Source organism: Phascolarctos cinereus, unplaced genomic scaffold (assembly GCF_003287225.1).
Source record: "Phascolarctos cinereus isolate Bilbo 61053 unplaced genomic scaffold, phaCin_HiC Scaffold_8;HRSCAF=390, whole genome shotgun sequence".
Lineage (NCBI taxonomy): Eukaryota > Metazoa > Chordata > Mammalia > Diprotodontia > Phascolarctidae > Phascolarctos > Phascolarctos cinereus.
Window position 1 is genome coordinate 59802159 of NW_027556291.1, and position 23792 is coordinate 59825950.

The 23792-nt window shown below is 39.6% G+C and overlaps 3 long non-coding RNA genes across 4 annotated transcripts in view; 1 reads left to right on the forward strand and 2 right to left on the reverse strand.

Annotated features, from left to right (window-relative positions):
- Positions 1-23792, forward strand: part of LOC144454986 (uncharacterized) — a 269329-nt gene that overhangs the window by 202259 nt on the left and 43278 nt on the right. The window lies entirely within an intron of this gene.
- LOC110203686 (uncharacterized) overlaps positions 1-23792 on the reverse strand; it is a 222437-nt gene that overhangs the window by 44941 nt on the left and 153704 nt on the right. The window lies entirely within an intron of this gene.
- On the reverse strand, positions 2902-16003 carry LOC144454979 (uncharacterized). The gene is made up of 2 exons (XR_013483561.1): positions 15815-16003; positions 2902-8480 (listed from the first exon to the last, which is right to left on the reverse strand). It is a non-coding gene; the product is annotated as an uncharacterized LOC144454979 (long non-coding RNA).

Sequence of the window (23792 nt, forward strand, 5' to 3'; positions counted from 1 at the left end):
GACTGAAGTTTTGCCTTATTCACCATAGAAAAGACACTTAAACTCTCTAAACCTTTATGAACTGATGCAAAGTGAATTAAGCAAAGCCAAAAAAAAAAATCCAACAACAGTACATGCTAAGTATAATAACTGAAATGGAAAGAATGGTGCACAAAAAATTAAGTTATCAGTAAAAAAAAATGTGCAACATGAGAAGACACCATCAACCTACCCTGTCCAGGATGTGACAGGTCCACAGATGTTATACATTGCACACACTGCACACATCCCAAATGCATCAATCAGTTGTGCTTGCTTTCCTTTTCTTCCCTAAAAGAAAAAATACTATTTGTAGCATGACATGGCTCTTGAGGATGGGGAGAGGGAGGGATACATGGGATACTCTGGTGATGTAAGAAACAGAAAATATCAATAAAAAAGTTTAAAAAGAGGTCAAGCATCTCAAGGATAATAATGGGGGGGGAGGAAGGAAAGGGGTTTGGGGTAGTGATTATCAGTAGCAGATCCAAACTATACTACAAATCAGTGATTATGAAAGCAATTGTTGCTGTTATTTAGTCCTGTCTGACTTTTCCTGACCCCATTTGGGGTTTTCTTGGCAGAGATACTGGACTGGTTTACCATTTCCTTCTAAAGCTTATTTGACAGGTGAGGAACTGAGGCAAAGAAGGTGAAGTGACTTGCTGAGGGTCACATAGCTGGTAACTGCCTGAGGCCCAGTTTTAACTCAAGTTGATGATTCTTCCTGACTTCAGGCCCCACAGGATATTTAGCTGCCCAGAAAAGAATTTCAACTTGTTAAAAACTGAAAGGGAGATTCATGGAAAAGACTAGGTATATAATGTACACAAGCAAACAGATAAAATAACTTAGTGTTTAATAAACCCAAAGACAGCAATTGGGTGGTGGGGCAAAAGGAGACCACACTATTTAATGAAAAAAAAAATGTGATGAGGGAAAAGCAGTATGCCCCAAATTCAATAAGCCATCAACACCTCACAGCACCTTTCAAATTAAGCTATAAACAGATACATGAGTTGGGTGTAAAAAGAGATTCAACAGCAAATTAAAGGAGCAAGGAGTAAATTACTTTTCACTTCTATGGATAGGGAAAGAGGTTATGACAGAACAAGCAACAGAGAGAATCATAGAAAATAAAATAGATAATTCTGCTTCTACAAAGTTGAAATGTTTTTGCACAAACAGATTAAATGCAGTGAAAATGAGAAAGGCAACAGTTAAATGAGGAAAAAATATATCTTTGCAGTAAAGTTCTCTAAGGACTGTGTTTATGCAAAACATAGAAGGAATTGATTCCACTTTCTAAGATTAAGAGCCATTCTCCAATGGTCAAAGGAGCAGGAAGTTTTCAAAGTAAGAAATCCAAGCTATCAATAGGCTTATGACAAAATGCTCCAAATCTTTCATACTGAGAGAAGTGCATATTGAAACATTTCTCGCTGGGAGCCAAGATGGAGTAATAAGCAGCAAGTCAATTTCACCTTACCTTACTGACCTTGAAAAATCCAGAGAATATTGCCTCAGGAAAAATCCTGAAATAGTAGAATCATCAGAAAAACTAGATACAGCAGTCTTTTAGCTCCTGAGGCTATGGGGATTAATGGGAAAGCTCCCTCTTGCTGTGCCTGGAGGGGACCAGTACAGGAAGGGAGGCATCCCAGAAAGGCAGTGGCAAGTCCCACCTCAACAAACCAGTAACCAGGCCCCTAGCCCCCAGCACAAGACTGGGTCAGTGCCTCCTGCACCCCAGAAGCAGAGATAAACTTGAAAAGCCAGACAAAGGCAAACAACATGAGCAAGAAGCACCACAGAAAAACAATGACCAGAGAAAAGTATCTTGGTCACAGGGAAGATCAAAACACAAATTCAGGAGGGGATAACATTGTCAATATACACACATCTGAAACCTCAGAGGGGGATGTGAACTGGTATCAAGTCCAAAAAGGCTTCTTGGAAGAGCTCAAAAAGGATTTTAAAAGTCAAATGAGGGAGGCAGAAGAAAAATTGAACAATTCCTTTAAAAATACAATTGATTAAATGGAAAAAAAAAGTACACTGAAGGAAACAACTCCCTAAAAAGTAAAAGGAACCCAATGGAAAAGGAGGTACAAAAGCTAAATGAAGAAAACAATTCATTAAAAGTTAGAATTGGGCAAGTGGAAGCTAATGACTCTATGAGACATAAAGGATCAGTCAAATAAAATCAAAAGAATGAAAAAATAGAAGAAAATGTAAAATTCCTCATTGGAAAAACAACTGATCTGGCAAACAGATCCAGGAGAGATAACTTAAGAATTATCGGTCTATCTGAAAGCTGTAACAAAAAAAGAGCCTGTACAGCATCTTCCAGGAGATCATTAAGAAAAATAATGCCCCGAGGCCCTAGAGCAGGAGGGTAAAACAGTTATCAAAAGAATCCACAGATCACCTCCTGAAAGAGATCCCAAATTTAAAACACCAAGGAATGTTATAGACAAATTCCAGAATTTTCAGGTCAAGGAGAAAATCCTGCAAGCAGCCAGAAAGAAACAATTCAAATATCATGGAACCACAGTCAGGATTATTCAGTACCTTGCAGGTTCTGCATTAAAATATCAGAGGGCTTGAAATATGATATTCCATAAGGCAAAGGAGCTTGGATTACAACCAAGTATCAACTACCCAGCAAAACTGAGCATAATCTTTTTGGGGAGGAGATGGACATTCAATGAAATAGGGGACTTCTAGATTTTCCTGATGAAAAGATCAGAGCTCAATGGAAAATTTGATTTTCAAATACCAGACTCAAGAGAGGCATAAAAAGGTAAACAGAAAAGGGGGAAAAACAGGATATTTGTCAACCTGAATGTTGGTTAAAGAGACAACAAGCTAGGCGATAAGTAAATTCATATTGTTTTATTCCTTTAAGTAGCGCATGTACATGGAATCAGAGCTTTAACTCTGATTGACTCAAGCAATTTTTGGAGGACATTTAAACCCTGACTCAGGATGTCTGTGTTACTAAAACAAAAATACAGCCTCCATATGTTTTTTAACATATAGCATGGCAAAGGAAGTTTCTTAGTTGAATAGGTTGTCAAAGTGTCAATTGAAATTATAAATCCAGGATATCTGTGTTTCCCCTACCTAACATATGTCCACAGGATACAAAGACAAGAAAAGTCCCACCAATCAAGAGAGTGTCTGGTCCCAGGTATCCTGTCCTTAGTGACAAAAAACAAGAAGCATGCTGGTCAATTCCATCTGGTCCTGTAGTTGCTGACACAAGAAGGGGTATTTTTAGTTCATTCAGAGAGAAAAGATTAGTTCAAGTTTTGGGGCCTTATTGGGACTCAGCTGATCTTAAATGATTATCATTTCCTCCTTTGGGTCAAAGGTAAGCTGAAGGCTTCACCTGTAGATGAAAGAAAGGTGTGGGAAAAACCTTCTTCTTCCTCAGGGGGTGGGAAGAGATGTGCACTTGGAACAGGTGTCTTCAGATGATCCTGGAGTCCACATCCAGAAGCTGGCAGCTATGGGAGTAGTCACATAGACCTGATAGGGGCTCTTAGAAGATGTATGAATTGATAATTGAGAGAAAATAGCATAACAAAAGTCTTTAGTTAAAGACACATAGAGATGGTTCAGTTTTCCCAGCCACGCAGGGCTAGGTTCAAACAACACAACAAAGTTTTCTCATAATTCACAAAACTGCATAATTACATCAAGTCAGGTACAGATTAAATTACTTAAAGGGTTCACAATAGACTAGTTTTGAGAAGGGAGATTTATCTGTCACCAAGATAACCAAGAAAACCTTAAACATGAACCATACAAATCAATACAATCATTATTACCAATGTTAACTAACATTAAGTTCCTTGCTCATGTACAATAGGTTGAACTCATAGGCAGTTCAAAAAGGGAGCGCTGCTTCTCTGGTTTAGGTTTAGAATTTCCCAGATAACTCTGTTTTAGTACAAATTAGTACAATCACTAAAATTTGGTTCTCCATTTTGGATATCATCTGCTCCTTCTGTTCTTACCTACATTCTGTACCTGGTATAAGAATCGTTTAAAATGTGAAGATCCAACCATAAAATGAGCTCTCCTGCCTTTTAAAATTACCAGATACTTTAATAAAGGAGAAATAATTTCACTTACTTTTACCACTATCCTATACAATTTTTGGTGAAAAATCTAAATTTGAGATCTTATTACCTAAACATGCTTAAAGCTTGGATTTCCATGACAGATACACTTTGGAAGCCAATCATACATATCTGTATATAATTCTTAGAGGAATCAGCCTAATCCTGTTGCTTTTCTCAAAGTCTGCTATCCTATTTAATTAGACATCTATCACATTACATCTTTGTTACTTTGTCTCAATATTTCCTCCTTAGGAGGATGATATCCTTATATTATTATTATTTGGCCATGAATGTAAGTTAAAATTGTAAGCTATTCATACTCTCATCCTATTATGGTAACTCAGAGATGTTCCAGAGGGACAAGGTCATATATCATATCAGAAGGAAAGAACTTCCTTAGCTCTATTTGATTCCAGGCATGAGTCGTATCTGATAGCCAATCATGTAGTCACTGGATGTTAAAAGCAGGGCTTAGGATTAATTAGCTGGAGAATTTCCCTTTTCAGAAAGGAAAAGCACAATTGGGAAATAGAGTCAGGAAGATCCTATGTAGCTAGGCTGTGTCCAAGGTCGCCCTCAAAACTCTTCCTAGGCACAGACATCCACCTTTATCAGTTCTCAGCTTGCAGCACATGCCATTCTACTATTGGCTTCATGACACCTCAGACAATTATCCTGGTAATCAAAGCTCAAAACAATAGTAAATTGCTGTCCCACAAAGTCACATATCCTAGATAATAAGAATTTAATCTCACATTGGTAACAATAAAATACTGGTCACAGAAAAATACTACTGCTCTCATAATTCCTTTAAACAATGGGAACATCTTGAGATGAGAAACATCTTGAGAACTGCAGAAGTTTGTATACATTTCTGTACATGTTCTAATTCCAGATTAAAAATAATATTAGATTTCCCATTCAGTTAACACAAAAGAGCTCATAAGTTACTACTCTTCACTAACATAACTATATTGGAATCCTAGTCCTTAAACAAAACAAAGAGGTTACTAACTTTAACCTCATAAGTTGATGGATTTATGTCCTTGTTCACAAGCTTGTTTATTCTTCTCTAATTACACTCACTCTGAAAGAATGAGATACTTCAGGATTTTAATCTTATACCTATAAGTTCTAACACTAATTTAACTCTTGCTTAGGCCATGGAATGACTACAGATTCAGATCAAAACAGCAAGATCTCTTCTGCTTTACAATTCATTACAATAATTTAGCAATATGTTATCTTGCAAATGAAAATATAGTAGGCCTTCAAAAACAATCAAACAAGACATTTTTTCTAAAAGTATTTCCCTTCTTTAAAAACAGTTTAAAATTTATCCTGATGTTAAGAAGAATAATCACTAAACTTCTATGAAGAACATTTCTTGGGAATTTTTAAAGCGATAGATATCCTTCTTTTCCACCTTAAAGTGAAAATAAACCTTTAAAGTTGGAGATGTAAAATGTCCTTAAGTAACATAAATAACTTCCCAAAATACTATACAAACTAAATTCCTAGATATCACAAAGTTCCTTAGTCAAGAAGGTGTATGTAATGGAGAAAAAAAATCAGTTTTTATAATGCATGAAGAACATACCCATTTAAATTAGCCTAATCACAATAACAAATATTATCAAGCCTTTAAAAATTTATTCTGTATTTTTTTCCTTTGTCTTTAAATATATAACTGGAAATTAGGAAAAACTATTACATTCTGGAATCTCACATGGATAGTGAAGGTGGTAGTCCATAAATCTCCAAATTATATCTCAAGGATTCTCATTTACTGAGGAATTCCACAACACAGGAAACTTTTACACAGATTTGATAAGAATTTTCGGTGAAACAACTTCTTAAAAGCAAATAAAACTTGGAAGTTTATTCTAACCCATACATTCTCCCCTACTGGTTTTTTTGGAGGGGTAACAATTCTTGATCTAACATCTCTAGATTATAAGAGAAATTGCTTTTTCAACAACATAGCTGATATGATTTGTTTACCAGATTACAACATATAAAAAAATCTCAGAAATATAACCATACCATAAACAATTATCAGGTATTTAAAACTTGTAACAGAACCAATTACTTACCTGCTTATAACCAAATATACCTCATTAAATGTTAACAATTTTCAAATTATCCAATTTTATCACATCCCTTTAAAAGACCAATCCATATGTACCATTTCTACCTCACAATGATCTCTCAAATTTTACAATCTAAGAGAGTGTTAGAAATACAATACAGTTTAGAAACATAGTAATAACACAAACAATAAACGTCAGATGACATCAGTTGCATTTCCAGATTACCACATATAGAAATTATTGATCTTATTACTCCTGGTATTTAAAAACCACTTCAAAGTTATCAGGTATGGAAAAATTACATTGCATTAGAGAGATAAAAATAATGTTGTCTAACATATGCCAGTCATTGTTTTTAGCACTTTACAATCATCATATCATTTTGATCCCATAACAACAACCACTATTATTTTTCCCTTTACAAATCAGGAATCAGGGCAAACAGGGATAAAACAACTTGCCATAAATTACAAAACTGGAACAGAGAAGTGTGAGGCTTACCAAGAGTAGAAGTTGGCTTCTAATCTCATAATGTTATTGCCACGCCTTCCAGGGGTTTGGGTGGCTGATAACAGGGCCTTGCCAGTGGTGATAATTTTTGGTGGCAGGGCTTAGGGAATCTCATCATAGTTCTGACCTGTCCACTTCTCTCCTCCCCACAGCTGCATAATTTACTGAGGCTGGTGCGGTTTGCAGCTGCTGGGTCAGGGTGGGCAGAATGTATTGAACCTGGATGCTACTGCCAGGCCTTGCCTAGAAGGATGGGCTGCAAGGTGCCCAGGGGCATAGGGCTGATAGCAGATTATTACTGCTAGTCTGTGTTAGCTGCCCCTGTCCTCCTTTTGCCAGATAGGGAAGGCTAATTTAAGTTTTCCCTACAATTCTCCAGCATTCTCTTCTCTTTTACAGTCCCCTTATTAAGATGCTTATCTCTGAAGAGGGAGTGGGGAATGCTGAGGAATCAGAATTGGGAGGAGGTGTTTTAGCAGAGGGTGAGCTCCTGGAATTACCCCCAGTCTCAGAAGTTTTCTCCAACAGTCCCCAAACGAACAACTTTCCAGTTTCTTAATGATTAATCTCAAAACCTCCAGAACGGACTAAGACGTCTTTAGCTGCATCTAACTTTTCACTGTAAGTCTAGGCTGGCCAGGCCTGCACCCACAAGGAAAGGAGTTTTACAGCTTGGTGTTTCCCTAGCTTCAGCCCTTAGAATTCTCTGGCTGCCTGCACTTTAAATCTTACCAGGCACAGATACAGAAACACACACCGACAGACAAATTGACAGGACAATACAGTACAAACATAGTGACATGGTTCGCACTTAATGACACAGAGAGAGGGAATTAGAGGCTTGTTAGAAAACCCCCAACATGACTTGGCTATGATTATTATTATTCTGAGGAAGAGAGGTTGGGGAATTTGCAAGGATCCAAACAAGACCTGATAGTGTAACGATCTTGCTAGCCTTCCTCAGAATGCCCCTGAGGTTGCAGATTTAAAGGGGGAAGTCCCAATAAAGTTAAGTTTGGGGATCTGAGTCCCCATCAGGACCATAGCCTTTAAGGGAAAAGGAGAGGAGGAAGGGGATTATTCAGTGTCTGGGAAAGAGTGCTGAAGCAGCTTTGTGAGCCTTAAAGGAAGAGACTTCTGCCTTTTCTTCTCCCTCAGCCATCTCAGCAACCCAATGATGAAAACATTCCCACTCCTGGCTAGATGTTTTATTGGCCTTTAAACTTAATTCAGTTTTAAGATAGAGTAACTTTGACTGGTCAAAAGAACCCCTATTGTGGCCAACATAATTTGGGGCTATCTTTAGTTAATTGATATTAGTGCTAGCAGTACTTGTGATCACCAGATTGGCAATGGCTTGACATGTGAGAGGTGGTGTTGTTAGCGGGATTTCTAGTTTCAGTTTCTGACCCACAGCCAATTTCTCTAGATTGATCCTTACCAGAGGGGACCTGATAGAGTAGCCAGAGTTTCTGAACCTCAACTTGATCCCTGACCCCAGAGCTAACTTAAAGGGAATTTTCTTTCAGACTTCAACCAAACTAGTGGGAGGTCCTTGGAAGTTGGAATTAGAAGAAACTTACTCGACTCCATCAAGGTTAGGACTCCAGGAAAAAAAAAACAAACAGATCCTGAGGCGCCAGAGCCACTAGCATTGCTGGGGTAGGGTGTTTTCTCCTACTTCTTCAGTTCCAATCTGAGTCATAGCACCATTACTGTCGACCTGAAAGTTGGTTAAAGAGACAAGCTAGGTGTTAAGTAAATTCATATTGTTTTATTCCTTTAAGTAGCACATGTACATGGAATCAGAGCTTTAACTCTGATTGACTCAAGCAATTTTTGGAGGACATTTAAACCCTGACTCAGGATGTCTGTGTTACTAAAACAAAAATACAGCCTCCATATGTTTTTTAACATATAGCATGGCAAAGGAAGTTTCTTAGTTGAATAGGTTGTCAAAGTGTCAATTGAAATTATAGATCCAGGATATCTATGTGTCCCCTACATAACATATGTCCATAGGATACAAAGATAAGAAAAGTCCCACCATTCAAGAGAGTGTCTGGTCCTAGGTATCCAGTCCTTAGTGATAACAAACAAGAAGCATGCTGGTCAGTTCCATCTGGTCCTGTAGTTGCTGACACAAGAAGGGGTATTTTTAGTTCATTCAGAGAGAAAAGGTTAGTTCAGGTTTTTGGCCCTTATCAGGACTCAATTGATCTTAAATGACTATCATATTCAATAAGAGTAAATTGTTTACATCCCTACATGAGAAGATGATACTTATAACTGTTGAGAACAGTATCTTCACTACAACATTTACAAGAGATATACATAGACATGGGGGGTTAAGTTGACTTTGATGTGATGATAAAAAACCTAATGAAGTGGTGAAAAGGAATTGTAATGGGAGAAGAGGAAAGGAGGAAGCAGAAAAGGGTAAATTACATCACATGAAGACATATTACAGTACAAGGAAAGAAAGGAGGGAGATCAGTACTGTTTCAACTTTACTCTCATTCAATTTTGCTCGAGGAGGGAATAACATACTCAGGTATAGAAATTTAACTTGCCATATAGGCAGTAGGAGGGGAAAGGGGGAAAAAAAGGGAAAGGGAGATAGAAGGGAGGGAAGAAATAGTAAGGGAAAAAGGAAAGAAAAAGGAAAGAAAAGGGAGGCGGCTAATAGAAGGGAGGGCAGATTGAGGGAGGCAGTGGTCAAAAGCAAAATTCTAGTGAGGAGGGAAAGGGAGAAAAGTAGAAAGAAAAGCATAAACAGTTGATAGAGGAATAGAATGGAGAGAAAGGCAGATACTAATTATAACTGTGAATGTGAAAGGGATGAACTCTTCCGTAAAATGGAAATGGACAGCACAATGGATTAAAAACTATAATCCTACAGTATGTTGTTTACAAGAAATGCATTTGAAATATAGGGATACACACAGGGTAAAGGTAAAAGGCTAGAGTATAATATTTTACGCTTTAGTGGAAGTAAAAAAAAAAGTAGGAGTAGGAATGCTGATCTCAGACCAAGCAAAAGCTAAAATAGATCTTACTAAAAGAGATAAGGAGGGAAACTACATTCTGCTAAAATGCACCATAGACAATGCAGTAATATCATTACTAAACATATATGCACTTAATGGAATGCTGAAATAGTGAAGCCCACCCCCCAACCCCGTGTAGGGTAAAAGCTGACCCTGCCCTATATTTCTCAGAAGCTGCCTCACTGAGAAAGCAGGGTGTCACGAGTAGATCAGGTGACAGAGCCACATCCTGTTCACCTGAATTCTATCCCTCCTCAGGCCCCCTCCCTAGTTGTTGAAGCAAACCATTCCTTGTTTCGTGCCCTTTTTGTCCTTGGTGCTGGGGAGAAGTTTCTGTACTTAGACTGTGAGCTCCGAAGCCCAGCCAATGGGCAGAAGAGCCAGTCGGTGGGTGGGGGTTCCGAATTAGGGTCTATAGAAACTTGCTCTGAGCTATACGCCCACACACTCCCTTGCTGGTGCCATCTTAAGCAACACAGGGTATGTCCTTTCTCATGAGAAAGCAATAAAACTCCTTTTTGCCTTTCTTAAGAAAAGTCTCTGACTGATTATTACAAGGGGGTTCATAAACACCCTACACATGCACCAAGTGGTATAGCATCCAAATTCTTAGAGAAGTTCAGAGATTTACAAGAAGAAATAGAAAAAGTATACTGGTGGGGGACCTCAACCTCCCCCTCTCTGAAGTAGATAGATTCAACAACAAAATAAACAAGAAAGAAGTTAAGGATGTGAAGAGAATTTTAGAAAAGTTAGATATTGAAAATTGAATGGGGATAGAATGGAATATACTTTTTTCTCAGCAGTACATGTCACTTACACAAAAACTGACTATGTCCTAGGGCATAAAAACTTCACAATCCAATGCAGGATGGCAGAAATATTATGCATTCTTTTCAGATCAAGATGCAATAAAAATTATATGTAATAAAGGGCTATGGAAAGATAGAGAAAAACTTAATTGGAAACAAAATAATCTAATTCTAAAGAATGAGTGGGTCAAGCAACAAATCACAGAAACAATTAATCCAAGAGAAGGACAATAATGAGACAACATACCAAAACTTATGAGATACAGTGAAAGCAGTTCTTAAAGGAAGTTTTATAACTCTAAACACTTACATGAATAAGATAGAGAAAGAGATCAATGAATTGGGCATGCAACTAAAAAAACTAGAAAAAGAACAGAATAAAAATCCCCAATTAAATATCAAATTAGAAATTCTGAAAACCAAAGGTGAGATTAATGAAGTTGAAATTAAGAAAACTATTGAACTAATAAATAAAACTAAGAGCTGGATTTATGAAAAAGAACAATAAAATTGATAAACCTTTGGATAATTTAATTAAAAAAAAGAAAGAAGAAAACCAAATTACCAGTATCCAAAATGAAAAAGGTGAATTCACCACCAATGAAGAAGAAATTAAAACAGTAATCGTGAGGTATTTTGCCCAACTGTATGCCAATAAATTCGACAATCTTAGTGAAATGGATGAATAGTTACAAAAATATAAATTGCCCAGATTAACAGAAGAAGTAAAATACTTAAAGAACCCCATCTCAGAAAAAGAAATTGAACAAGCCATCAATGAAAAAATCTTCAAGTCCAGATGAATTTACAAGCAAATTCTCTCAAACATTTAAAGAACAATTAATTCCATTCTATATAGACTATTTCAGAAAACAGGTGAAGAAGGAGTCTTACCAAATTCCTTTTACGACACAGATATATGGTGCTGATACCGAAATTGAAAGGGTCAAAAGAGTGAAAGAAAATTATAGACTAATTTCCTTAATGAATATAGATACAAAAACTTTAGATAAAATATTAGCAAAAAGATTACAGCAATTTATCACAAGAATAATACACTATGAGCAGGTAGCATTTATACCAGGAACGCAGGGCTGGTTCAATATTAGGAAAACTATCAGCATAATTGATCATATCAGCAACAAAACTGATAGAAACCACATGATTATCTCAATAGATGCAGAAAAAGCTTTTGACAAAATATAACACCCAATCTTATTAAAAACCACTGGGGCAGGAGGCAGCTAGGTGGTGCAGTGGTTAGAGCACAGGCCCTGAAGTCAGGAGGACCCGAGTTCAAATCTGGTTTCAGACCAACCAATTGACATGTACTAGCTGTGTTACTCTGGGCAAGTCATTTAACCCCAATTGCTTAAAAACAACAACAACAACAACAACAAAACCCCACTAGGGAACATAGGAATAAATGGAGTCTTCCTTAAAATGATAAGTAGCATCTGCCTAAAGCCTTCAGCAAGCATTATATGTAATGGGGATAAGCTAGAAGCATTTCTAATAATATCAGGTGTGAAACAAGGATGTCCATTATTACCACAGTTGTTCAATATGGTACTAGAAACATGAGCTTTAGCAATAAGAGAAGAAAAAGAAATGGAAGGCATTAGAATAGGCAAAGAAGAAACAAAGCTATCACTCTTTGCAAATGATATGATGATATACCTAGAGAATCAAGTAAAAATCTACTTGAAATAATTAACAACTTTAGCAAGTTGCAGGATAGAAAATAAACTCACATAAATCATCAGCATTTCTATATATTACCAATAAAGCCCAACAGCAAGAGACAGAAAGACAAATTCCGTTGAAAGTTACCATAGACATTATAAAATATTTAGGAGTCTACCTGCTGAAACAAACCCAAGAACTATATGAATATGGTTACAAAACACTTTTCGCACAAATAAAGTTAGATTTAAATAATTGGAAAAATATAAGTTGCTCATGCGTAAGCTGAGCTCATATAATAAAAATGACAATTCTACCTAAATTAATTTACTTATTTCAGTGCCACTCCAATCAAATGACCAAAAAATTGTTTTAGACAGGTAGAAAAAACAATAACAAGATTCATCGGGAAGGACAAAAGGTCCAGAATATAAAAGAATACAGAGGGAGTTAATGAAAAGAAATGCAAGGGAAGGTGGTCTATCTCTACCAGATTTTAAACTGTATTATAAAGTAGCAATCATCAAAACTACTTGGTACTAAGAAATAGAGTGGTGGTTCAATGAAATAGGTTAGGCACACAAGACACAATAGTCAATGACTGTTAATCTACTCTTTGATGAACCCCAAAGACTCTAGCTTCTGGGATAAGAATTCACTATTTAACAAAAACTGCTGGAAAAGCTGGAAAATAGTATGGCAGAAACTAGGCATAGACCAACATCTTATACCCTATACCAAGATAAAATTAAAATGGGTACATGATTTAAATATAAAGATTGATACTATAAGCAAACTAGGAGAGCAAGGAATAGTTTACTATCATATCAATGAAGAAGAGAAGAATTTATGACCAGACATGAGATGGAGAATATTATGAAATGCAAAATGGATGACTTTGATTACATTGAATTTAAAAGGTTTGGCACAATCAAAGCCACTGCAACCAAGATTAGAAGGGAAGCAGCAAGCTGGGAAACAATTTTTACAGTCAATGTCTCTGATCAAGGCCTCATTTCTAAAACATATAGAGAACTGAGTCAAATTTATAAGTTATTCTCCAATTGATAAATGGTCAAAGGATATGAATAGGCAATTTTCAGAGGAAAAAAATAAATGAAATTAAAGGAATTAAATATAGTCATATGAAAAAATGCTCTAAATCACTAGTGATTAGAGAAATGCAAATCAAAACAACTCTGAGGTACATCATACCCATCACATTGGCTAACATGACAAAACAGGAAAATGATAAATGTTGGAGAAGATGTGGGAAAATGGGAACACTAATGCATTGTTGGTGGAGTTGTGAAATGATCCAACCATTTTGGAGAGCAATTTGGAACTATGCCCAAAGGGCTACAAAATGTGCACACCTTTGACCCAGCAATAGCACTATATTCCAAAGAGATCATAAAAACAGAAAAAGGACCCACATGTACAAAAATATTTATAGCAGCTCTTTTTGTGGTGGCAAAGAATTGGAAATTGAGAGGATGCCCATCAAGTGTGGAGTGGCTGAACAAGTTGTGGTATATGAATGTAATGGAATACTATTGTGCTATAAGAAATGATGAGCAGGCAAACTTCAGAAAAACCTGGAAAAGACTTGTATGGACTGATGCTGAGTGAAGTGAGCAGAACCAAGAAAACATTGTACACAGTAACAGACACACTGTGAGATGACTAACTTTGACAGACTTATCTCTTCTCAGCAATGCAAGGATCTAAGATACATTCAAAAGTCTCATGATGGAAAATGCTATCTGCGTGCACAGAAAGAACTATGGAGTTTGATTGCAGATCAAAGCATTCTATTTGCTCTTTTTTTTCTTCTGTTTTGTTTTGTTTCTTCTTTCTTGTGGTTCCTCCTATTAGTTCTAATTCTTCTCTACAACATGACTAATGTGAAAATATTTTTAATAGGAATGTATATGTAGAGCCTATATCAGATTGCAAGCCATGGGGGGGGGAATTTAAAATTCAAAAGCTTATGCAAGTGAATGTTGAAAACTAAAAATAAATAAATGAATAAAAAATGTTTTTTCTTTCAGTCTGCAAATTGTAGAGATCTGCAGGTTCAGGGACAGTCTCCTCTTTCTGTTCCACAACAAGGTACATGGAAATGCCCCTTTCATCAGGTGCTGGTTGAAACCAGAAGAAAAAATAAATATATCATTAAAGTAAATGACACCAAACAAAAGAGATGATATGAAGAAGGGCAGGGAAAGAGTCCTAGACTGTCTCAGAAGTTTCTGGCCACAGAGGGATACCCAGTTATGAGCACCACAGGACTGGCACCCCACTATAGGGGAAGTAGTAAAAACTTGCCAGCAGGGACCAGTGAAAACCTGCAGCTTGGGACTGATGCATCCCAGGTTTTACAGTTTAGTCAGGAATTTCTTTTCAAAACCCCCAGTTTTTAATTCAGGTAGTGCATACTACTTGGAAAAATTCTAGAAGAAAGTAAGATCTTGGCTAAGTTCCCATAGGTAACTAAACTTCCTGATATGCTGAAGTCACCATCGTCACCACCACCCTCACCACCTTCCCCCCCCACACACACAGACACACAAGGTGAGAGCAGCTGGTTGTATATCTCTATATTATGGACCCAAACCTGTAGGTATTTAACTAATTGACAGAAATTGACCCAAGAAAACCCTGTCACCATTAGCCAACTTGAAGTTCTTTTGATTGGGATAACAAATTACCTTAACGTATGTTTTGATGAAGTTGGGGGAAAAAATCTAAATATCCCGAGAGGGATGCTTTTAATAAATAATTACTCAAAACTACCAGACAGAAGCCTCGTGTAGCTTGGATTCCTTTAAGAAAACCTTGAATGGAATTGAAAATGTATGAGATAGGTGAAGAACTCACAGTCTGGTATGTACTAATACTGTTAGCTCGATTAGCTGAAGCCTTGGAGGCCTCAGTCATGTGATGTTAGATAAGGACTGGGCTGCATACCATTGTCCTAAAAAGGAATTGGAATATATGTGGCCGGAGAAACTATACCATTACCTCAGTCACCGCATTCCATTGTCCAAATAAGGAAAGAAAAGTTTATTTAGCCAATCACAATGTATAGAAGGTGGAATTTTCGGGGTTCTTTGTCTAAAATGTATAAAAACTGCACACGCGCTCAGGGGAGTGGCCCTCCTGCTATGAGCATTTCTGTTGTCCTTTCGGCCCGCTTCTCATGAGATTCTAATAAATTTTCTGCACCCTACTTGGAGCGACTCCTGAGTAGTCAATTTGGGTAGGGGTCTTCGCCCTTCCACACAAAAAGAATGGGGAAAGGGTGGAAGAGAATATTTGTGCCCTCCAGAATCATAGTCAGAATTGTACTGCCCACACACATGCCCCGAGGCACTAAGACAAGCCAATTTGGGATGGGGGGGGGGATTAGGAGAAGATTGAAGAGGAAACAGAAGAAAATATAAGGGGGATGCAGAGGGACAGGTGGGGCAGCAGGAGGGGCTGGGGCAGAAGTGTAGACTTACCTCATACACACTCATGTGTAGGAACTTCTGGGTTCCCTGGGTGAAGGAAGGGTGTGGTGGGGGAGGGGAAGGGGTGGAGGTTAGGGCTGAACAGATCTAATGAACTCACTCCTCCTCCTCCACCACCACCTCTTCTTCCTCCTCCTCATCCTCCTCTTCCACTTCATCATTTTTCTCATCCTCATTCTCCTCCCCCACTTACTCCTCCTCCTTCCCCTCTAGAGGCAAAGAGGACTGACCTTGATCAAGGGTGGGAGGGGCACGTACAGTGATATCACAGTAGGGGCAGGGCTAGTCTCCACCCAGAGCAGAGGGAGGAGGGAGAAAAGAGGGAAGGGGGTTCTGTGATGTCATAAACAGAGGAGTGGGGAGCCCCCCCCAATCCTATCTCTCAACTCTTATTACTCAGTCTGGCAAGGGGAGGGGGCCATAATGCATCTTCCACTTGGACAAAGGCTTGGGCCTGAGCAGGGTCCCAGGTTCCTGAGGGCAGGCTGCTGGAGGTGGAAAGGGAGAGGTGCCACACCTAAGCTCAGCCTGAGGTTTTCAGGGGTCAGCCCCTTTATAGAAAACCTGGAGGGGTAGGGCAAGGATGGCTGGGTTTGGGGTGGGGTATCCTGGGCTCCACATAAGGGAAGAGCACAGCAGCTGCAGACCACCAGGCTCTGAATACGACTTTGATTGTTGACAACCCTCAGAGCAGAGGAGGAAAGGGGTGGTCTGAGGCAGAGGTAGTCTCAGCCTCCTTTCTCCCAGGCAGGAGGAGACAAAATCAGGCCAGAGGCTGGGAGAGACACAGGGACACCAAACCATGGATGCACGTGTGCCCCTGATCATGCCTGGGCTGTAGGAAACTGGAGGCAGTTGCTGTTGGGCTACTCCCCGCTCCAATAAAGGAGAGTTGAGGTAGAAGGTTGGAGATCCTCTCAAGCTCCAGCATGCTGCGCTACCCACTAGGAGCATCACCCAGGGGACCCAGAGCACCTGAGAGGGCCAGGCATCTAGCCAGAAGCCCTAGAGACAGAGAAAAAGGTATCTTGATCGGACAGCTGCAGGGATAGGGACTGGACACCTGAGGGCTATGGAGGACTCCCAGAAAAGGAAAATCTCTCCATTGACACCTTCTTTGCCTGCAGTTTCTACTCTCAGAAACTTGCCTAGAGGATGGAGACTCAACCCCCTCAATAAATACAAGTGGTAGGTGTTGAGAGTTGAGGGTCAGCACAAGGACTGTATCTCAGGTCACCCCTGCCTCCAGAAGCTGGGGAGACCAACGAATACGCTCTTCTACTTGGATGATAAAGAGGCAGCCATACCAGAGGTTCACCAAGCAGGTGAGTGCAAGGAGATGGATTAGCAAGCAAGCCCAGAGGCCATGCACCAGGCAGAGTATTAATGTAGCCCACTGACAAGGACAAAACTTGGAGGAAATAGGTACAAGAAAATGGCTGGTCTTAGCCATGAAGGATATTTGTTAAGTAACTAACCAATGTTGGCCAAGATGTTACCAGTGTCAAATCAGGGAAGCTTAAGCATAGTGTAAAAGAAAAATTAACCCTGGAGCATACAAAAATCAGACACTGAGGGAGACTCTTGATGTAGTCCTTGTAGCAGTAGTAGAGCAGGGACTCCAGTCTGGCTCCTCTAACTCCAGATCCACTATTCTCCTCATTGGACCATGGCCTCCATCCTGAACAAAGCCTCTCCTTCAAGTGTCTTATGTGTGTTCTCTATCTGCTCCCTCAGTTCCCTCTTCACTGAGTCCTTACCTCAAGCCACCAAATGGGTCCAATAAATCATAGCTTTAAGTCTCCAGGGCAAAGCACTGTCAGAGTCCAATCCCTACTGCTACAGAGGAAGATGAAGCCCAGGGAGGTCAAGGTACTTGCCCCAAATCACCCTTAAGATCAGAGATAGAGTTGGAAGGGAACTCAAAAGTCAACTAATTAAACCTGAACCCCAGAGTTGTGGGAAGGGAATGATGATTTTCATATTAATCAACATGATATGCATGATGAATATACTAATAGATTAGATTTTGCAGAGTTGCCTCTTCTGACTCGCGAGTCAGAAGCTTGCAATGCAGCTTGAAATGATCAATCAAACCCTTGACAAAGCTCTCATAATCACTGCATTCTTGTGCCTGTGTTCCTTAAGTGAAGTGAATCAAAGATTGTAGAGCCAGTTCCAGTCACACAACACTGGTCCTGTGACCCACCAAGTAACAACCTCCCAAGGACCTGAAACAATCCTGTTTCCACAGGACTCCAGGACACCCGTATTGTAGACTGGTGGGCTCGTTGTGGGAAACCACTCAGGACCAGCAAATCGTTATTTGTAATCCACCTTCCCCCCTCCGTTCCCACTTGTGATTTATGTATGTAATGTCTGCCTTCACTGTAGCAAGGTGGAATTGCAATCAGGAGAATTTCCGATTTGCAAATCTGTTCCTCATAATGAAACGAATTATTTGCACCCCTATTTGATTACTGGCACTCCTGTCTCTAGGCCAGCTTTATGCTGCTCTGAGAATTCCCAGGTTACAGACTGGCTCAGTAAAATTCTGTTAACAGTGGCAATGAGAGATGTCAGAGGTCACACAGCTAGTAAGGGTCCACAGCTAGTCAGGTAGGATGTGAACCCAGATTTTTGGGACTCAGAATTGATTGGTGTAGCCATTAGATTCTGCTGCCCCTTATCCTCTTATCTCACCAGTGTACCCTCATCTCTCTAGATGTTCTAAGATTAGAAGGATGAGGAATAAGTTTCTTTTTTAAATGGTAAAAGAAAAGCCATTTCCAAAAACTATCCAATTTTACCTCATGAACATTCAACAGCCACTTATTGGACTGAATTGAATTATTTTTGGGAATTCCTGTCTACATCCTACTCTCTGCAATGTGAGAAGTCCTTATCTCAGTTTGACCTTTTCCTGAAATGAGTTTTCAAGGATCTATACAACAGTGTAGGTTAGATGAGATATCAAGAGATATAAAAACCATCACTTCAGCACCAAAGACACTGGAAAGCACTGCCAGACATCCTCTCAGGTAACATCCAAATCTAATAATACATATGCATCAGAGGGTCCCCATGGGGACATGGTAACACAGCCACAGTCAGCTAGGTGGCATAGTGGCTATAATGCTGGGCCTGGAGTCAGGAAGACTTCCTGAGTTCAAATCTGACCTCAGACAGTTATTAGCTCTGTGACCGTGGGAAAGTCACTTAACCCTCATTGCCTCAGTTCCTCATCTATCAAATGAGCTAGAGAAGGACATGGCAAAACACTGTAGGATCGTTGCCAAGAAAACTCAAAATGGGGTCACAAAGAAACAGACACATCTGAAAAATGACCCCATCAGGTACAAGCTTTCTGTGATTTAAAAAAAAAAAGCCATTATGTATATCACCCAGACCCACACTGGTCATTTATCATCATGACAGACAATAATGTATCATCTATCATCACCAAAGAAAAAAAGACAAATGCTCCGCAAAATCTATGTCGACAGAGATCACTTCCCAGAAAACCTCATTCTTCCTACAGCTGCTTTGCTATGTTAACAAAATAGTGAAAGGCATGGCCCAAAATGCCATTTCACTTCTTTCTCCCGGATCTGGAAACCTTTGACAGGGAATTGAATTGGTAAAGGGCTGGTACCAAATTCACCCAGGTATTTTAAAATTTCAATGCTGAGTACTGTGTGAGAGAATTAATGTCTACCAGTATTTCTCCACAACATGGGTTTGATCCATGCCTCTTCCTTCCCTACTTATACAGTGACTAGTTTTTTCCCACAAGATGATAAAGCTAGTGTTGCAGTCCCAAGTCAATCTTAAATGATTCTCTCCCTGGATCCATCCATCTCCTCTAATTATCATCTCATATATTGTCTCCCTTTTCTGGCTAAACTCCTTGAAAAAGCTACTTACAATAGTCGCATCTATTTGCTTTCCTCTCTCTTCTTATCTCTCTAGTCTACCTTCTGCCCTCATCATTCAATTGAAATGTCTCTCACTAATGTTAACTATCTCTAAGATGCCAAATCCAATGTCCTTTTCTCAGTCCTGACCTTTCTTGAACACATTGCAGCCTTTACCACAATAATTCACCCTTCTCTTGACACTTTTGTCCCTCTAAGTTTTTGTGGCAGCATTTTTTCCAGGATCTCCTTTTAATTAGTTAGTAAACTTTTATTGAGTGCCTATTATGTGCCAGGCACTGTACTAAGCACTAGAAATACAAAGAAAGGTAAAAGACAGCACCTGCCCCCGACCACCACACCGTGGCCACACCTTCTCAGTATCCTTAACTGGGTATTCATCCAGGTCATACCTGGTAACCCTGAGTGTCCCACTGGGCTGTGTCCTGGGCTGCCTTCCCTTCTATCTCGATAGTATTTCACTTGGTGCTGTCATCAGTTCCCATGGATTCAATTAACATCTCCATGCAGATGATTTTCACATTTATGTGTCCAATCTGATCCTCTCTGTGTTCCTCCAGTCTTGACATTCCAACTTGCCTCTTGCATGTATCCAACTGGATGTCCTGTAGACATCTTATATTCAGTGTGTCCAAAATTGAACTCTTTCTATCCCCCTCCCCTCAACACTTTTCCCTTTCAAAATTCCTTATTACTGTTGAAGGTACCACCATCCTCCCAGTCACCCAGGTCCACAACGTAAGTATCATCCTTCAGTCTTGACCTTCTCACCACCCCCAACCTGGCCAAGACTTGTCAATTTTACCTTTGTAACAACTCTCATATATAACAACTCTCACCAACTTGGTGCAGGCCTTCCATAATTCACACAGTGGGCTATTGAAATAGCCTTATGGCTGGGGTCTGTACCCCAAGTACATCCCTATTCCAGTCTGTCCTCAATTCAGCTCTCAAAATCATCTTCCTAAAGCACAAGTCTGACTATGTGCCCTTCCCACCCCTGCTTTTCTACTCAGTCAAATCCAGTGGTTCCCTATCAATTCAGGATCAAATATAAAATCTTCTATGGCATTCAAAGACTTTCATAAATTCTTCACCCTCACCTTTCCAGTTTCCTTACACCTTATACACTTCCTTCCCCGCCCCGCACCTCCTAATATGAGGGCAGAAGTTGGGGAGAAGAGAAAGACTGTGAGCCAGACATGAACACATTAAGGAAAGAAGGGCAGTGTCCTGGAGGCCTAGTGACAGCATGTACCATATTTGTGATTGAGTGGTAGATATGGATTGAGTTATTCTCAGAGGAGAAGCTATTGAGTGATGGTGGAGAAGGGAGCCTGGAATTGACAGTGGAAAGCAAGTAGTATTCTAAGTCTCCCATCTAATTAGTGAGTAGTTTGAATGAATGAAAGTATATCCAATGCTTCAAAGGGAGGCCAGGGAGGCTGTGTCATCAAGAAGGATCCAGGTAAATCTCAGAGTGGGAAAGAGAGAAATTTCAGTTGAAAGCAAGTTTGTTACCTGGGGAGCGGGCATTGCAGAAGGCACAGTGGAAGGGGTAGGGAGCTTTAGAGTGGGACATTGAGCTGAATCATGTGGAGGGATGTGTGGTGGGGGAAGGGGGAGAATGGATAACTAAGTTTGAGTATTGAGGGGGGAGGGAGGCAGAGCAAAATCAATGGAATGGGAAGGATATGACCAAGGTCCAGAGTTTGTTAATCACTGAGAGATGCTTTCAGGTAAGTTTTCATTGTCCTAACAGGTGTAGCCTCTGGGTACAATTTTGTCGAGACTTTAGACAGGTCAGGCAAAGGGACGTATTCTCAGAGTGGAAGGCACGGTGTTATTTTCCTTCTCCCAAGTCAGAATACCAGGCTAGAGACTTGATGTAACAACCTTACTCTTCTTCCCTGGGAAGGAGAAAACTTTCCCCTGATGGAACATCACTTTCTCTCCTTACCTCAAAGGCAGGAGCCTGGCATCTGGTGGAATGGCATTTCTCTTTTTCCCCATGGTTGCAGGAGATGAAGGGTCAATTCTTTTTATATCTTGAATATGAAAAATTAACCCAAGGTTACTGCAAAGATTTCTTTTCTCCACTTACTTGTTTCCCTTCTAATTTTCACTGTATTACATTAGTTTATGCAAAAGCTTTTTGATTTTGTATAATGGAAATTCACTATTTTATAGTTTGGGATCCACTCTATCACTTATGTAGTCATGAACTCTTCTCCTATCTATAGACTTGAAAGGTCATTTCTCTGTTACCCTTCCAATTTTCCTTCCATACCCAATTTCTGCCAAAACTGCTTTCCAATTTTCCCAGAAGTTTTTTTCTTTTCCCCATCAAATAGCCATTTCCTTGTAACTGGGTGTTTCTGGGTTTCTGGAACACTATGTTACTGTATTTATTTGTTTCTGTGTACCTAATTTGTTCCACTTGCTGACCTCTCCATTTTTTCCCAGTAACAAATGGGTGATCCCTGCTTCGTAGTATAGTATGAAGTCTGTTACCAATAGAACTCCCTTTCCTTGCCACATTTTTTATATTATTAGCCTTGAGGTTATTGACTTTTTATTCCTCCACATGAATATCAAAATTATTTTTCTAGCTCCATAAAATATGGCTTTGGTAATTTGGGATGGCATTTAATGAGTCAAGTAATATAAGTAATATTCTTACTTTTTTTATATTGGCTCAAGCTATTCTTGAACACTTAGCATTTCTCCAGTTATTTAGATCTGTCTTTATTTCCCCCCAAAGTGGTTTATAGTTGCATTTATGTATTTCATGGATCATTTTGGTAGATACATTCCCATTTCGTTTTTCATGAGGCGATTAGGGTTAAGTGACTTGTCTAGGGTCACACAGCTAGTAAGTATCAAGTGTCTGAGGCTGGATTTGAACTTAGGTCCTCCTGAATCCAGGGCCAGTGCTCTATCCACTGCGCCACCTACCTGCCATATATCCAGAAACCCCTCTCTTTTTTTTTCTACCCAAACATGAGAAAATAAGAGTTACACTTTCTTTATGGCCGGCCCTACAAACACAGGGGCACCACCAACAACTAAGATGCCCTAAATCCTCACAGTCACTTCATTACAATCACTCATATGGAGAAGGTGTCCATAGTATTTTCTCTCCCCAGAATCATTCATTTTCTCCAGGCACTTGACCCGCAACCAAAGGCATCTCCAGGGAGCAGGGAACTAGTTAGGAAATTACTTTGTCCTTGTTCATCCACCCTCAGAGGTGAGTGGACCAATATGGTAGAAAGATGCATGGTGTGACAGGTAGATTCCTGAGAAGATAGTGGCTCAGGGGACAGGCAATATACCATAGCTAATGAAAGAAAGAAAGAAAGAGATGTTCAGAGTAGTGGTGATGGGGTGCTTAGGTGCTTGTGCTAGGACCCCAATTCCATGACCATGTTTCTCTCTAGCCTCAGAAACACTATCCCTGGCAGTTTCTCCCCAACTCAAGGACACTGTGCTTAGCAAATACTCATGAGTGGGCCCCAGAAAGACCCTTATATCTCTCCCTGGTGCAGTTGCAGACAGCACCTGAAGGAATTATCAATTTGAACTGGCCTTGCACTGGGTCATAAAGATATTCTTACCCACTAGACTATCTTTACTACCACCCTACCTCATTATCTACATCCTGGACTCCTCATTATCTGTATTCTAGACCTAAGACATATGTATACTCCCTACATCTATCTTGTCAAGCAAGATATTGACTGGTGGCAGACTGGACAACTCTCAGTTACCTCTGACGGCTAGTTAACTTAATGACGTAGCAGACCTAAAACCACATCTCTATGTGGCCCCTCTTGTGGGCCTTTCCTTGTGAGCTATGGGTAAAACGCCTGCCCAGTCGATACAAAAAATGCGTATTCCTTTATGAACTGACCACTCCTTAACCATTCCCTAATCCCACCCTGAATCACCTAGTTAGCATATTTGGCACATTTTACTATATTTTATCCTATATAAACTTTAACTGCACCCCTCTAAGGTAGTAGGTT